Source organism: Triticum urartu, chromosome 5A (genome assembly GCF_056163025.1).
Source record: "Triticum urartu cultivar PI428250 chromosome 5A, HENAU_Tu73, whole genome shotgun sequence".
In the NCBI taxonomy this organism is placed as follows: Eukaryota; Viridiplantae; Streptophyta; class Magnoliopsida; order Poales; family Poaceae; genus Triticum; species Triticum urartu.
The window spans coordinates 681640696-681658181 of NC_141877.1; positions in this window are offsets into that span (position 1 = coordinate 681640696).

The following is a 17486-nucleotide window of genomic DNA, read 5'->3' on the forward strand; positions in this document are numbered from 1 at the left end:
AATTCATAAAGACCTAGACTTAGCTTTATTTCCTGCAAAATGACTTAATAAGCTTACTGACCTCCAAAACCATCCATTTTACCGAAGTTAGCTTACTTATGACAAAAATGGCATAATTAGCTTAGTTAGCTCATAAACGATCCATTTTACCCAAGTTAGCTCTAAAATGACCCATCTTACCTAGGTTAGCTCCAAAATGACCCATCTTACCTAGGTTAGCTCTAAAATGATGCATCTTACCTAGGTTAGCTCATAAACGATCCATTTCAACTAAGTTAGCTCATAAATGATCCATTTCACCTTAGTTAGCTCATAAACGATCCATTTCACCTTAGTTAGCTCATAAACGATCCATTTCACCTTAGTTAGCTCATAAACGATCCATTTCACCTTAGTTAGCTCATAAACGATCCATTTCACCTTAGTTAGCTCATAAACGATCCATTTCACCTAAGTTAGCTCATAAATGATCCATTTCACCTAAGTTAGCTCATAAACGATCCATTTCACCTAGGTTAGCTCTAAAATGATCCATTTCACCTTAGTTAGCTTATAAACGATCCATTTCACCTTAGTTAGCTCATAAACGATCCATTTCACCTTATTTAGCTCATAAACGATCCATTTCACCTTAGTTAGCTCATAAAGGATCCATTTCACCTTAGTTAGATCATAAATGATCCATTTCATCTAAGTTAGCTCTAAAATGGTCCACTTCACCTTAGTTAGCTCATGAACGATCCATTTCACCTAGCTTAGCTCTAAAATGATCCATTTCACCGTTGTTAGCTCATAAACGATCCATTTCACCTTAGTTAGCTCATAAACGATCCATTTCACCTAAGTTAGCTCATAAATGATCCATTTCACCTAAGTTAGCTCATAAATGACATATACTTCTTCTTCTAGTCACCTTTTTCTAACTTTCTTATTTGCCATTTTGCAGATCTCATTCACTTCACGGAAGCTAGCTTGCTATGATGGAGTGCTTGTTTTTTCTTTCATTCTCTTCTAGTATTCTTAGCTTGCCATGATGGAACAATGTGTATGTGCAACTTGCTATGTATGAATGGATGGAACTATATATGTATGTACGATGAAACTTATGTGCTGGATATGTCATATGTTTGCTGTGAAATAGCCCTGTGAAATATATCTATATATGTCATATATATTTTGCTGTGAAAGTTGTTGGATTTAAAAAACAGAAAAAAGAGCCAATGCAGGCTCTTTGCCGTCAGCCACCGACGGCAATGGGCTCTTTGCCATCCGCAACAGACGGCAAAGAAGCCACGTGGCAGCCAACTGTGCTTCCTGGGAGCTGACCCATTTGGTCAGTTTGCCTACAGTGGCGGACGGCAAAGCCTTTGGCTACAGCAGCGTACGGCAAAGACTTGCTGGAAAGTGACGTCCAACTGACGTCATCAGGCGGACGGCAAAGGCCTGATGATATTTGCCGTCAGCCGCGGACCGCAAACACTGCCGTTAGCCACCCAACGGACTAACGGCGAATTTATTGCCGTCGGGTTTCTTTGCCATTCCCGCGGATGGCAAAGGCCCCTTTGCCGTCCGCTTCCGAAAGCAGACGGCAAAGAAGCTCTTTAAGGATCCTTTCTTTGCCGGTGCATTTTGCCGTCCACAGCAGACGGCAAAGGCCTTTGATGTCCGTGCCTTTGCCATCTGCCTTGGCGGACGTTAAATTAGCTGATTCCTGTAGTGCCCCCTCCTTCTTGTTCTTCCTTGACCTTCTCCCTAGATGGGAGAAGGGTTTCCCCTCTGGTCCATGGTCTCCATGGCGTGGGAGGGGCGATAGCCCCTCCGAGATTGTATTTGTCTATCTGTCTCTCTCTGTTTCTGCGTTCCCTAATTCTGCCCTTTTCACCGTTTCTTAAATTCCCGGAGATCCATAACTCCGATTGGGCTGAATTTTGGACACAGTCTCTATCTGGATATTAGCTTTCTTGCGGAGAACGAAGGGAACCAACCACCATACAGGGTGGACACGAGGGCCCAGGGTGCGCCTGACCCCCTAGGGTGCGCCCCCTGCCTCGTGGACACGTCGGGCACCGTCGCGCGCTGATTCTTCTTCCCAAAAATCACATATATTGCAAAAAAATCTCCGTCAGTTTTTATCCCGTTTGGACTTCGTTTGATATGGATTTTCTGCGAAACAAAAAACATGCAACAAACAAAAACTGGCACTGGGCACTGGATCAATATGTTAGTCCCAAAGATAGTATAAAAAGTTGCCAAAAGTATATGAAAGTTGTATAATATTGGCATGGAACAATCAAAAATTATAGATACGACGGAGACATATCAGCATCCCCAAGCCTAATTCTTGCTCGTCCTCGAGTAGGTAAATGATAAAAAAGATTATTTTTGATGTGGAATGCTACCTAGCATAACCTTGATCATATAATCTAATCATGGCATGAATATTAAGACACGAGTGATTCAAAGCAATAGTCTATCATTTGACATTAAGATAATAATACTTCAATCATACTAATAAAGCAATCATGTCTTTTCAAAATAACATGGCCAAAGAAAGTTATCCCTAGAAAATCATATAGTCTGGCTATGCTCCATCTTCACCACACAAAATATTCAAATCATGCACAACCCCGATGACAAGCCAAGCAATTGTTTCATACTTTTGACATTCTCAAACCTTTTCAACTTTCACGCAATACATGAGCGTGAGCCATGGACATAGCACTATAGGTGGAATAGAATATGATGGTGAAGGTTCTGTGGAGAAGACAAAAAGGAGAAAGTCTCGCATCGACGCGGCTAATCAATGGGCTATGGAGATGCCCATCAATTGATGTCAATGTGAGGAGTAGGGATTGCCATGCAACGGATGCACTAAGAGCTATAAGTGTATGAAAGCTCAAACTGGAAATTAAATGAGTGTGCATCCAACTTGCTTACTCATGAAGACCTCGGGCATTTGAGGAAGCCCATCATCGAAATATACAAGCCAAGTTCTATAATGAAAAATTCCCACTAGTATATGAAAATGATAACTCAAGAGACCCTCTATATGAAGAACATGGTGCTACTCTGAAGCACAAGTGTGGTAAAAGGATAGTAACATTGCCCCTTCTCTCTTTTTCTCTCATTTTTTTGTTTTTTTCTCTTTTTTTTGGTGGGCTTCTTTGGCCTCTTTTTTATTTGGGCTTCTTTGGCCTCTTTTTTTGATAACTTCACATGGGAAAATTCTCTAATAATGATGATCATCAAAATTTTATTTACTTACAACTCAATATTACAACTCGATACTAGAACAAAAATATGACTCTATATGAATGCCTCCGACGGTGTACCGGGATGTGCAATGATCTAGCGTAGCAATGATATCAAAAAACGGACAAGCCATGAAAACATCATGTTAGCTGTCTTACGATCATGCAAAGCAATATGACGATAAATGCTCAAGTCATGTATATGATGATGACGGAAGTTGCATGGCAATATATCTCGGAATGGCTATGAAAATGCCATAATAGGTAGGTATGGTGGCTGTTTTGAGGAAGATATAAGGAGGCTTATGTGTGATAGAGTGTATCATATCATGGGGTTTGGATGCACCGGCGAAGTTTGCACCAACTCTCGAGGTGAGAAAGGGCAATGCACGGTCCCGAAGAGGCTAGCAATGATGGAAGGGTGAGAGTGCGTATAATCCATGGACTCAACATTAGTCATAATGAACTCACATACTTATTGCAAAAATCTATTAGTCATCGAAACAAAGTACTACGCGCATGCTCCTAGGGGGATAGATTGGTAGGAAAAGACCATCGCTCGTCCCCGGCCGCCACTCATAAGGAAGACAATCAATAAATAAATCATGCTTCGACTTCATCACATAATGGTTTACCATGCGTGCATATGCTACGGGAATCACAAACTTCAACACAAGTATTTCTACAATCCAAAACTACCCACTAGCATGACTCTAATATCACCATATTTATATCGCAAAACTATTGCAAGGAATCAAACATACCATATTCAGTGATCTACAAGTTTTATGTAGGATTTTATGACTAACCAAGTGAATGACCAATTCGTGTCATCTCTCTAAATAGATATAACTGATGCAAGAGAGTTTAATTCTTTCTACAAAAGATATGCCCACGCTCTAACAAATATAAGTGAAGCAAAAGAGCATTCTACAAATGGCAGTTTTCTATGTGAAGAGAAACGTGCAATCCAAACTTCAATAGATATAAGTGAAGCACATGAAGCATTTTATAAAGCCATACTCAAAAGATATAAGTGAAGTGCAATGAGCATTCTATAAATCAACCATGGACTATCTCATACCAGCATGGTGCATAAAAGAAAAATGAAAACTAAATGCAAAAGACGCTCCAAGATTTGCACATATCGCATGAACGAAACGAATCCGAAAACATACCGATACTTGTTGAAGAAAGATGGGATGCCTTCCCGGACATCCCCAAGCTTAGACGCTCGAGTCTCCTTGAATATTTACTTGGGGTGCCTTGGGCATCCCCAAGCTTGAGCTCTTGCCTCTCCTCCTTCTTCTCACATCGAGACCTCCTCGATCTTTGAACACTTCATCCACACAAAACTCAACAGAAAACTCGGTAAGATCCGTTAGTGTAATAAAGCAAATCACTACTCTAAGTACTGTTGCAAACCAATTTATATTTTGTTTTTGCATTGTGGCTACTATAATATAACTTTTCCATGGCTTAATCCACTGATAGAAATCGACAGTTTCATCAAAACAAGCAAATTATGCATCAAAAACAGAATCTGCCTTAAATAGGACAGTCTATAATAATTTGAACATTCACCATACCTCTGGTACTCCAAAAATTCTAAAATAATTAGGAAAAAAATTTGTATAGAAAGACATTGCAAAAAGTTTCAGAACCGTTTAACGTTCCAGTAAAAAATGTAAAATCACGCACTACAGCCTAAGTTTCTGTCTTGCACCGCACAAACCAACAAGCAATGTAAACATCCTAAAGGCAAATCTTGGCACATTATTTTTATAATATAATGGAATTTTACAAGGGGATAATTATTTTTGTTGAAAAGTTTCTGTAATCAAGATTCACAAAGTTTCCGTGAGCATGATCAAAGTTCAAGGAGCTCCCCCACTTCAACAATGCTTGTCTCTCTCACTTTCACTTTCCTTTTTTAAAAAGTCTTAGGTTCCCCTCTTTATTTTATTTTTAAACTATATAAAAGAACTCAACAGAAATAAATGACTCTCTAAAACTTTCGGGTTGTCTCCCTGGCAGCGCTTTCTTTAAAGACATTAAGCTAGGCATATAGTGCTCAAGTAATGGATCCACCCGGATCCCAAGGTATATCAAAGCCAAATATTCTCCGCAAAACGTTTGGGGCATCATCAGGATATTTTTGTGCAAATAAGATTAACCTAGCTAGGCACATGAGCGTACAAACCAACTTAGTGTAGACTTACAATGTGACACATATAGTAAGTAATCCAAACCATTCAAGAAAAAAAACTACTTATGATAGACTATGAGAATCACGTTGTTCCATCTAAGACCAATAATAGGTTTCAAAAGAAAAATCTAAGGCCAATAAAACTGAATAAAATATAATAAATTTGAGGGGAAATAAAACTGAATAAATAATAAATGCCACTTCAAACTGGGTAGGGAAAGAGGAAGAAACTACCCGAGTACGGCGTTTCGGTGCCTGGGCTCATCTGCACTCGGTTAGGAAAAAATCGTAAATAATACTAGAAAAATTCAAAAAATACCAAAAAAGTTTTGGACGGTAGAAAATTCGATGCATGAGGCATGCTCCAAATTTCAAATCATTTGGACATCTAAGAAGCTCTCAGAAAAAAAAAACAAATCAAGCCAATACGGTACATGAATAGTAAACTTCTTTACAGACCCGCAATTTGTCTTGTTTGGTCGAGAGATGCTCAGATATTCAAATGATATGAAAATGGAGCGGACCTCACGTATCATATTGTCTACCGCACAAAAAAAAGTTGAATTTTTTTGTATTTTTGTATTATTATTTTTTTTGCTTTTTTCCGTCAACGTGGGTGCAGATGAGCTCGGGTGCAGAAATGGATTTTCGAAACTACCCTTCTATCCATCCTGCTCTTCCGGCATCGGAAGTAGAGGCCCACATAGATAACCCATTGTGAGGATAGGCAAATCATTTGATTTTGTGGGCTATTGCTAAAAAAATGTGGGCACGCGTGATGGAGATCCATCTCCTACATGTATATATGTGGCCCTCTGCCCGCTGCTACTTGTCCCATCTCGTATGCTTCTGATCGCAACACGATCTATCCAGCTCGACGACGATCTGATGAGGCAACCTTCTGGTAAATTTTTATTCTACATAAAAACAAGCGGTGAGGGGAACACCACACGTCCACACATGCATTGGATCAGCATGCATTCTGGTAAATTATTATTCTAACAAAATCAGCATTTGCACATGCATAATGCATTGGATTGGTGGAGGTTACGGCTCATGTATCTGCTCCGTTCCTCGTGCATTTACTCCATCATTGAACACTAGATTTCTGCAGCCTGACATCGGATTATGGAAATACTACGTATCTAAAAATGACCAGCACTACTGAAAAAAACTACATGCCGTTGCAGAGACCCAAGTAAAAGGAACTCGGCAACCGTGCCGTATGTCGAGAGCTAAGCACTAATAACACGACAATTACGTGCCACCTGGCAAGTCCGTCCGTGGTTGACGGCACCCGTCTCTGCCGAGCAGCCTGACAAGTCTCTTGCTATAGCTCAGGTATTTCCCCGGGTAGTAAAGAATTTCATAAGTTCCATTTGGACGCAGTCACATGAGGGACAGATGAGTTTTACCAATTACACGAGGAAATTAAGGTCATTATGCGTGAGCCTTTTAATTATTTGTGGCTCTTTGGACTAAAATGTTAGAAATTGATTCACCTTGTGCTACATTGATTTTCCTGGCAGGCCAGCGAAAAGATTGGTTCGGACAGCTCAAAGGTAACAGGCCACATGCATAGCTTGACTGACAACCCCGGTGGCCCCAACATGTTCAAATATATTGTCCACCTCTTTCCGTTAGTTCGGATTTTTGGATGAGTTGGCTGGAGCATGAATTCAATACAATATGCATTAATTTTATTTATTTTCTTGCCGAGTTCAGTACACCAACCCAATGAACTGCTCATTGGTAGTCTCTTTACTAGAGTTCTTTTTTCTGGCATTAAACAAAAACTTAGTAGATTTGAGTGATTTACCACCAATTTACTCTTTGAGGATTGTCCAATGTTTCATATTAAGTTCTCTTAGTGTTTGCTTTTTTATGGATTGATGATATCTAATCTTGTGATCCTCCATGTGCTACGTTTAAGTTTCACAATTTAGCATTGCAGCCCTTTTTGTTTTGAGATGCTAGGTTGCAGTTTTGTTTCCACCACAAAGTTTTTTCTTGATTCTATGAGCCTGTTGTGGTGGAAAGGGTCTTCGTTTCGTGTGCACATTCAGTTGATGTCTTCGCTCAAGTTTTAGGTAAGTGTAAAATACGTAGTTCTACATTTAGAGCTGAATAGGATACCTGATTCAGATTTAGATGAGCGACAATATTCATCGCAGAAGGAATGGACTGTAATAGCATATCATGTGCGTCCTTAGGCCTGATTGAAGGATAGTGCTCCTCCTTTTTTCGAAATAAAATTTATTATCGTGTGTCACTCCAAATATTGTCCGCAAAACATGTGGGGAATCACTAGGATATTTTTGTGCAAATAAGATTAACCTAGCTAGCCACATGAACGTACAAACCAATTTACTGTAGACTTACCACGTGACACATATAGTAAGCAATCCAAACCATTCAAGAACCAGAACTACTTAAAGTAGACTTTATGAGAATCACGCTGTTCCATCTAAGACCAATAAAATAAAGAGAAAAGTATACTTTTCATCCCTTAATTTTTGGCGGAGTCTAGATTTGGTCCCTCAACTCCAAAATCGGACAACTTGCACCCTTAACTTCTCAAACCGGACAAGATTCATCCGTGGTCACGGTTTTGACCGGTTTTGGTGCTGTCCCACCCTGGTTTTGACCGTTCCGACTCAAATTTGCCTACCTTTTCCAAGTCCACGTACTATTTTCAAATTCGGTTACTTTTTTTTAATACGTGAACCTTTTTTAAATGTGTGTACTTTTTTTTAATCGGTGTAATTTTTTCCAAGTTCATGTACTTTTTCAAATATGCATATTTTTTAAAGTTCATTTATTTTTTAAGTTCATCTAATTTTTTAAAATTGATGCACCTTTCATATTCGAGTACATTTTTTCTGAAAGAGTTCATGAATTTGAAAATTTTATGCGAACTTGAAAAAAGTACACGGATATACACTTCTTTTGCGCAAAAATATGTGGATTTCAAAAATTATTTCAACTTGAAACAAGCACGTGAATTTCATACAAAGTTCATGGATTATAAAAGCAACACGGATTTGAAAAAAAATGCAGACTTCGGAAAGCATGTGGATTTGAAATAAGTATGCGAATTTCAGAAACAATTCATGGCTTTGAAAAAATACTTGGATTAGATAAAATTACACAAACTTGGGAAAATACGGGGATTTGGAAAAAGTACGTAAATGTTAAAAAATCATGGATTTGAAAAAAGTACGCGAATTTCAAAATAGTTCGCTGATTTGAAAAAAGGTATGTTTATTTTTTTTTAAATACGCGACCTTGAAAAAACTACGCGGAGTTGAAAAGTGTATGTGAATTTCAAAAAGTTCACGGATATAAAAAAATTACAGGAATATGAATGAGCACGGGTCAAAACCGGGGTGAGTCAACACCAAAAACCGGTCAAAACCGAGTCCAGGGACGAACCTTGTCCGGTTTCGGTAGTTGGGGGTGCAAGTTGTCCGGTTTTGAAGTTGAGGGACCAAATCTAGACTTCATCAAGAGTTGAGGGACGAAAAGTATACTTTTCTCTAAAATAAAATAAAATTTGAGGGGAAATAAAACAGAATAAATAATAAATGCCACTACAAACTGGGAAAGGGAAAAATAGAGGCCCATACAGATAACCCGTTGTGAGGATAGGCAGATTATTTGATTGTATGGGCACACGTGATAGAGATCCATCTCCTACATGTATATATGTGGCTCTCTGCCCGCTGCTACTTGTCGCATCTTGTATGCTTCTGATCGCAAAACGATCTATCCAGCTCGACGATGATCTGATGAGGCGCCCTTCTGGTAAATTATTATTCTACAAAAAAGCAAGCGGTGAGGGAAACACCACACGTCCACACATGGATTGGATCAGCATGCATTCTAGTAAATTGTTATTCTAACAAAATCAGCATATGCTCATGCATAATGTATTGGATTGGTGGAGATTACGGCTCAAGTATCCGCTCCGTCTCTCGTGCATTTACTCCACTGTTGAACACGAGATTTCTGTAGCCTGACATTGGATTATGGAAATACTATCTAAAAATGACCACCACTACTGGAAAAACTGTCTACACTGAAAGCCAAAGCACGGACTCTCAACAACGACGGTCTAAGCCAAGAAGGGCACGGCAAAGGCACGCCGTTGAAGAGACCCAAGTAAAAGGAGCTCGGCAACCGTGTCGTATGTCGAGAACTAACCACTAAGAACACGACAATTAGGTGCCACCTGGCAAGTCCGTCCGTGGTTGATGGCACCCGTGACGCCGGAGTTACTTTTGCGGAGAGTTGTCCATCTATGTCTTTACATACTGTTTCAAAAATTCATTTTCTTCATGCAGAAAAACTTTGCCGAGCGGCCTGACAAGTCTTGTGGTATAGCTCCGCCCCAGTTAGTAAAGAAATACATAAACTCCATTTTGATGCAGTCACGTGAGGGACAGAAGAGTTTTGCCAATTACACGAGGAAATTAAGGTGATTATGCGTGAGCCTATTAATTATTTGTGGCTCTTCGAACCAAAGTGTTACAAATTGACTGACCTTTGTGCTACATTGATTTTCGTGGTAAGCCAGGGAAAACATGGGTTTGGACAGCTCTCAGAGGTAAGAGGCGACATGCATAGATTGACTGACAACCCCGGTGGCCTCAACACACATTGATTTTAAATGTTTTCCTTGCTGACATTCAGTACACCAACAAATGAACTGCTCGTCGGTAGTTTCTTTTCTGGAGTTTTTTTTCTGGCATTATACAAAAACTTGGTAGATTCGAGTGATTTGCCACCAATTTAATCTTCAAGTATAGTCCAATGTTCCATATTAAGTTCTCGTAGTATTTGCTTTTTTATGGACTAGCTAAAATGCCCGTGCGTTGCAACGGGAGAAAATACCAGTTTTTATGAAGTATGATTGTCTGAGTTGAGGAACTTTGTCACCGTGTAACGGTCACCGATGACTAAACAAAAGATGTATCATTGGTGGATCACGGCGTGAAGGTTAGGACATGTGGTATGAATTCTGAGTAATTGATCTGATTGACAATGTTTTTTTATTGAAAACCTTTCAGTCTATTTATCAAACATCATGGCGGTATAATGAACACTTGAACAGCCGAAGTAATAAAAATTATATCAATATCGTATGTGTTGCAACTGGATAAAAATTCATCGCACTCAAACAATCCTAATCTATCTTTAAAAAAAAAAGAATAAGTATGCACTCTGCACATGCGTTACAATGGGAAAGACAAATTCTCGCATGCCCATGGCGATCCATCTATGATGACCCTAGGGACTCATATATATTGTCACTAATTAGAATTTACATACTATGCAGACTAATTACATACGGAGACATGCTATCATTGTTAATGTTATTGGTTACCCTTTGATATATAATGAAACATAATCTGCATAGTATGTAATAGAATCGTTACCTTCGAAAGAGGTTTCAATGTTACATACTATGCATAGTATGTTACCTTTGAAAGAGGTTTCATTAAAGGGATTATTCCAATACCAAATATAGTGCAATATAATAGTTACATTATATGGAAAACAAACAAAAAATCTAACAATTTCAATCTCCAAATTCCAATGAAAACATTTTATATAAAGAGAATCTATACTTCTTAATGTTGGCCGGACATGTATATTAGTAAAACATGTGATAATTAGGGCCGTGAATGAATCCTTAAGATTAACTTGTTAGGTACACAGTTCACAAAAAACATAGAAAGGATGTAATTACTTTTAGTTAAGTTGAAATTTCTCAAAAGCTCTGACCCTGTATGCATTACAATACTACAATGAGTTGTTAGTTGCCCATCAGGTTGAGAAATCATATAAAGTTTCACCTGCATCTCTTTTAAAGGTAATCACATGTTGATAATCAAACAATTATATGCTGACGATGTGGACCGTCAAAATTATACGCTCCATGCTGCAGTGCATAGACAATTAGTAATTGCAATATTACATTGGAGCTCGGAAGGGAGTGTGCTTATTCAAAGGAACTCGGACAGGCTGTGCTTATTACCAGCTGGCTGATACATGTAGATCCAAAATCAAGATAGCCGATTCAAAAACATACAGGAGTTGTTTAACTCATGTCTTCTCCACGCGGGAGAGCAGCAGCATGAACGGCGTTCATGCTGAGGGCCCTCGTCGCACCACGTGAACTAATTTTGTAGGAACAGCATGGAGACACGAAGAGTGCAAGCACGGTAGCGAGAGGTGCTCGTCGGCGGCGGCAGTGATGCTAGAACTACACTTTGCGACGTGACAACAGTTGGTGTCTAAGAAGATTGAACCGATGGGGAGAACGAAGCTGGCAAGAAAGGCGACCTAAGATGGGGGCCGCACGCATCAATCCTCCGCCCCCTGTCTCCTTTCATATTCTGTTAAATTAAGAAGTCGTTGACACCTTTCCGTCAAATTAGCAAGCCGTAGACTGCTTTCCTGATATTTCCATGTCACAATTCGTTACCTTCCAAATTCCATCAAATTAGCAGGCGTGTATTTCTTTCCTTATATTTCCCTATCGTAACTCCTTTACTTCTATATTCCGTCACATTAGTAGGCCTTTTCCTTATATTTCCATGTCTCAATTCCTTTCCATTCATATTCCTCTCTCCACACATCAGTTGCATGTTGCAACGTTCAAATCGTTTCTAAATTGGAAACTCAGTTTCACCCTTCACTTATTGATTTTTGATATTGCTCGAAAAGTCAAAAACATATATAAACAGGGAGGTTTGGATGTGAGGGGGCGATGTGGGACTATTTAAAAGTTCAACTTCCCTTCTAACAAAACACTCGGCTAGTTTAGTTGGTAGGCACAATACTTGCACAACTCCAAGGTCGTGAGTTTGAATCCATGCACATGCAAAATATATTTTTGCCCCGGCCCATACCCCCTTAAGTGGGCCGCCATTTGGCTGGCGTGGCTGCGGCTAAAAAACATATTGGCCGTCCCTTTTTCTAAAATATGGGCCTGTTTCGTTCACAAAAAATAGTACCACCTTGGATAATTAAAAAAATTATATAGGTGAACGAATGAAAAAAATCGGGAAACACACCTTACTTTATTAGTATAGGTATAGGTATATATATATATATATATATATATATATATATATATATATATATATATATATATAGATATAGATATAGATATAGATATAGATATAAATTGATGATTATAATCTTGTGATCCTTCATGTGCTCGTCGGTAGTCTCTTTTCTGGAGTTTATTTTTCTGGCATTAAACAAAAACTTGGTCGATTCGAGTGATTTTCCCCCAATTTTATTTTCGAGGGTAGTCCAATGTTTAATATTAAGTTCCCGTAGTGTTTGCTTTTTTATGGATCGATGATGTCTAATCTTGTGATCCTCCACATGTGCTACGTTTAAGTTTCACAATTTAGCATTGCTGCCCTTTTGTTTTGAGATGCTAAGCTGCAGTTTTGTTTCCACCGCAAAGTTTTTTCTTGATTCTATTAGCCTGTTGTGGTGGAAAGGGTCTTCCGTTTGTATCCACATTCAGTTGATGTCTGGCTTAAGTACATAGTTCTTCATTTAGAGTTGAATAGGGTACCTGATTTAGATTTACATGAGCCACAATATTCATCACAAAAAGAAAGGATTGTAATAGCATATCATGTGCTCGACTGGCAAAAACATCATAGTGGTTTTCTGATATTTTCATAATTGAAGGATAGTTTTTAAAGGAGGGTGTACCCCTGCCCTCTACATCTGGATGGTGTATGCAGCCATTTTATTAATTATTTGTAAAGCCCTTATAAGGTAATACACCAGTAAGCCTGAAGCCACCATCTTGGTAACACCTGTCGCTACTCCTATCCTGGGATGAAGGGGTGGCGAATGTCTAAGCCGAATACTAAACAGACATCTCACCAAAACCTAACATCTAATGCCGGATGCCCCATCCAAGCCACAATACCTGTACTCGGTTACACATCGGTCCGACGGACTTTGAGCGCATCACATGTGCATGCTGCAAAAGCCGTCACCTCCTTCATCCATCGATCCAACCTCAGATTAGATACTGGCGCATCGACCTTGCCAGGCCTCTCTGCCATCGACACCACCACGACACCACACAGGGTCGTCCTCCCGCACGAGTTCATCGCCACTCATCGGACACCGAGTCTCCACTGCGCCATGCGGCCGAGATCGCTGTCATCGATGTGTAGGATGAAGCACCGCTCCACCACCTACCAACGCCCAACCACCAAGCCGTCCACATGTCCGTCTAGCTGATGAATGTCTCCAAAGATGATGCCCCCACGGGGATGACGACGAAGATGTCGTCATCATCTGATCCAGGTGGTCCCTCAACGCCTCCAACAAGGGCTACGACACCCACGGGCGCCGCCGTCAATGGTAGCCTCCTCCAAATATGAGGTTTCCCCCGGAAACAATGGAGCGAGGGACACCCCCACCATCGCCTCCAGCAAGGAAAACGACACTCACGGGCGCCACCGACGATGGTGGCTTCCTCACCCAATTCAGCAGCTAGGCCAACATCTCCTCCTCCACTTGATCCGCCGCCGTGAAGCCACCGCGAGGCAACACCGACCGACCAAATCCCTTTGGACCGACGATTAAGACAGCCAAAGGTAGAGGAGGTCACATCGCTACGTGACAGGTGTCATGACTACACACATGTCGTCCCGAGATGCCCGCTCAAGATCCGCCGTCACAGCCACGCCTCCAAGCCACGATTGAGGGATGCCGCGCCACCGCCATCATCCCCCCCCCCCCCCCCCCCCGCATGGACTTTGCCCTGCCGGGATGCGGCGGCGGCGGCGGGAGGGAAGGAAGAGGGGAGGGGAGGCGGACGGGAGGGATATAGAGGGGAGGGGAGGGGAGGCAGCTGGGAGGGATCTAGAGGGGAGCGGAGCGAGGCAAGGGCTGAGCGGCGGTGCGAGACGGGATGGGAGCGGAGCGATCTGGCGCTCTTGTTTTCCTTAGTTCTAGTGCTCCTTCCGTTTTCTCGAAATAAGATTTATTATCGTGTGTCACTCCCAATATTCTCCACAAAGCATGTTGGACATCACTTGGATATTGTTGTGCAAATAAGCTTAACCTAGCTAGGCACATGAAGGTACAAAACAACTTACTATAGACTTACCATGTGACACATGTAGTAAGCAATCCAAACCATTCAAGAACCAAAACTACTTATGGTAGACTTTATGAGAATCACCCTGTTTCAACTAAGACCAATAAAAGGTTTAAAAAATCTAAGACCAATAAAAGGTTTAAAAAATCTAAGACCAACAAAACTGAATAAAATAAAATAAAATTTGATGGGAAATAAAACTGAATAAATAATAAATGCCACTTCAAACTGGGTAGGGAAAAGAATAGAGGCCCACATAGATAACCCATTGTGAGGATAGGCAAATCATTTGATTTTGTGGGCAAACGTGATGGAGATCCATCTGCTACATGTATATATGTGGCCCTCTGCCCGCTGCTGCTTGTCGGATCTCGTATGCTTCTGATTGCAAAATGATCTCGACGACGATCTGATGAGGCACCCTTCTGGTAAATTATTATTCTACAAAAAAAGCAAGCGGTGAAGGAAACACCAGACGTCCACACATGCATTGGATCAGCATGCATTCTGGTAAATTATTATTCTAGCAGAATCCGCATATGCACATGCATAATGCATTGGATTGGTGGAGATTACGGCTCTTGTATCCGCTCCGCGTCGTGCATTTACTCCATTGTTCCCTACTCCCTCTGTCCGGTCAAGAGCGTATGTTTGGGTTTAAAATTTGTTCACAAAAGAATGTACTTTTATCTTCTTAATGCATTTTAAAGTATTTTTCTTTCATCACACGGTAATCAAGACCAATAACACTCTATACATAATCTTTTTAATTTCTACATGTACTTAACTCATTGATGGTTGGGTAATTAAAAAAGGAGAGGGATGATGGCTTTCATCTTCCCAATGCATTTTTTACTTCATTCCATAATTTGTCTTAAAATTTCTAAATATATACTTTTCACAGGACGGAGGGAGTACTAGATTACTGTAGCCTGAAATTTGATTATGGAAATAGTATCTAAAAATGACCAGCACTAATGGAAAAACTGTCTACACCAAAAGCCAAAGCGCGGGCTCTCAACAACGACGGTCTAAGCCGAGAAGGGCATGCCAAAGACACGCCGCTGCAGAGATCCAAGTAAAAATAACTCGGCAACCATGCTGTATGTCGAGAGCTAAGCACGCCACCTGGCATGTCCGTCCGTGGTTGACGGCAACCGTGACACCGGGGTTACTTTTGCCGAGAGCTGTCCATCTATGTCTGTACATATTGTTTCAAAATTTTATTTTCTTCATGCAGGAAAACTTTGCTGAGCGGCCTGACAAGTCTCTTTGTATGGTTCAGCCATTTTCCGAGGTATTGCCATGTGGGCATTTTCACCGAGAGCCTTAAGTCTCGGCAAAGAGATGAAAAATGCGTCAAACACGAGATGATTAGCTCTGCGCTTAGTCAGAAAGAACGAAGCTCGTGATTGATTTCTTGAAGGGATCCATGCGTGCCGAAGCAAGCATGCTCGTCTTTCCGTTGATGACTGATGCGCGCCGCCGGTTGAGGGCCGCGGTGTCACGAGCTAGTTGATGGCCGCCGCTTTCTCTGCATCTTTGGATGCCCCGGGAGACGCGCCGTAGTAGCCGCGACGCCGGGATGAGCGTGCTGGGCGTTGCCGCTGGAGCGTCACAGAAAACTATGTCGCGCCAGGAGGGCGTCCATTGTTACTATGTTATACTCCAGATTCTAGTATAAAGAGAAAGGCTAATTTCTGACGAGCGAGCGGAGCGAGGCCAGTCGTCGGTAGGCTTCGGCCGAAGCGGAGCGTGGCCCGTCACGGGTATGGATCAGTATTGACCTAGGTCACATGTATTATATATATCTCTTATAAGCTGTCGTACGGGATAAGTCGATCAGTTGTAAATCCTCGATATTTGTAACATCCCTCGATGTAGTGAAGTTTGGTTGGCTAGCGGCCGTGGTTTTTCCCCTTTCGTGTTGGAGGGATTTTTCACGTTAAATCTTGTGTCCACGGCTTGTTTTCGTTCTTCGTTGAGTTGATTTTCCTGTCATATCTCTAACATCCATGATTGTTGGTCGCTCCGTTGTGCTATCGCTCGATGCACCGGCCTGGGCCATGCACCGTGCCTGGCCGTGTGGGTACTAGCAGCCGCACACCATTGTGTCGTCCGCCCATCTTTCTTTTCTTTTTGTTTGCTCGTGCTCTTGGATGCTCTCGGTTAGAGCGTGCTAATAACGTGTTAGATTAAGACTAGTCACAATGGAAGTAACTTGACTAGTAACATCACACATTTCAATACAAAATTGCTTATGTGACAGTTAATTAATGAGGAGAGAGAGGTTTGCGATAACTTAGCTAGTTACTGTAACATCACACATTTCAAGACATAATGAGTCTATAGCCTAATAAATGAACTTTTTCATGATACTACTCATAAGTTACTACCCACTATGGAGGTAGTAACATAGAGTAGTAACATCAGCAAGTTACTACTCTATGTTACTCTCCACTGTGAGCAGTCTAATTTGTTGGGGAGCTGCCTCAGCTAACCTTAAAGGCAAAGGGGGACGTGATGAGTTGTTGGGGAGCATAATGAAAGGAACGTGCCATAGGAAAAAAACACAACCATCACAATCATTACAAATTAAAATTAACCAATACCGCGCCGAGGTCCGGGACGTTGCGGACCCATTCCGGCGCCATGTCCGTCTTGGCGAACGCGGAGCGGTGACTAGCATTGCGCCAGTCATACCTTTTCGCCTACTACCGTGCCTCACGCTCGGCCTCGGATACCATGGCCCGAGAGCCGGCGGCACCGCCGAAACGACCGCCTCCGAGGAAGTGAAGGACACAGCCACGTCCCTAGGCAATCGTAGGCGGCAGCTCCTCCTTCGTTTGCCGGTGGTGGCGACCAGTGCCCG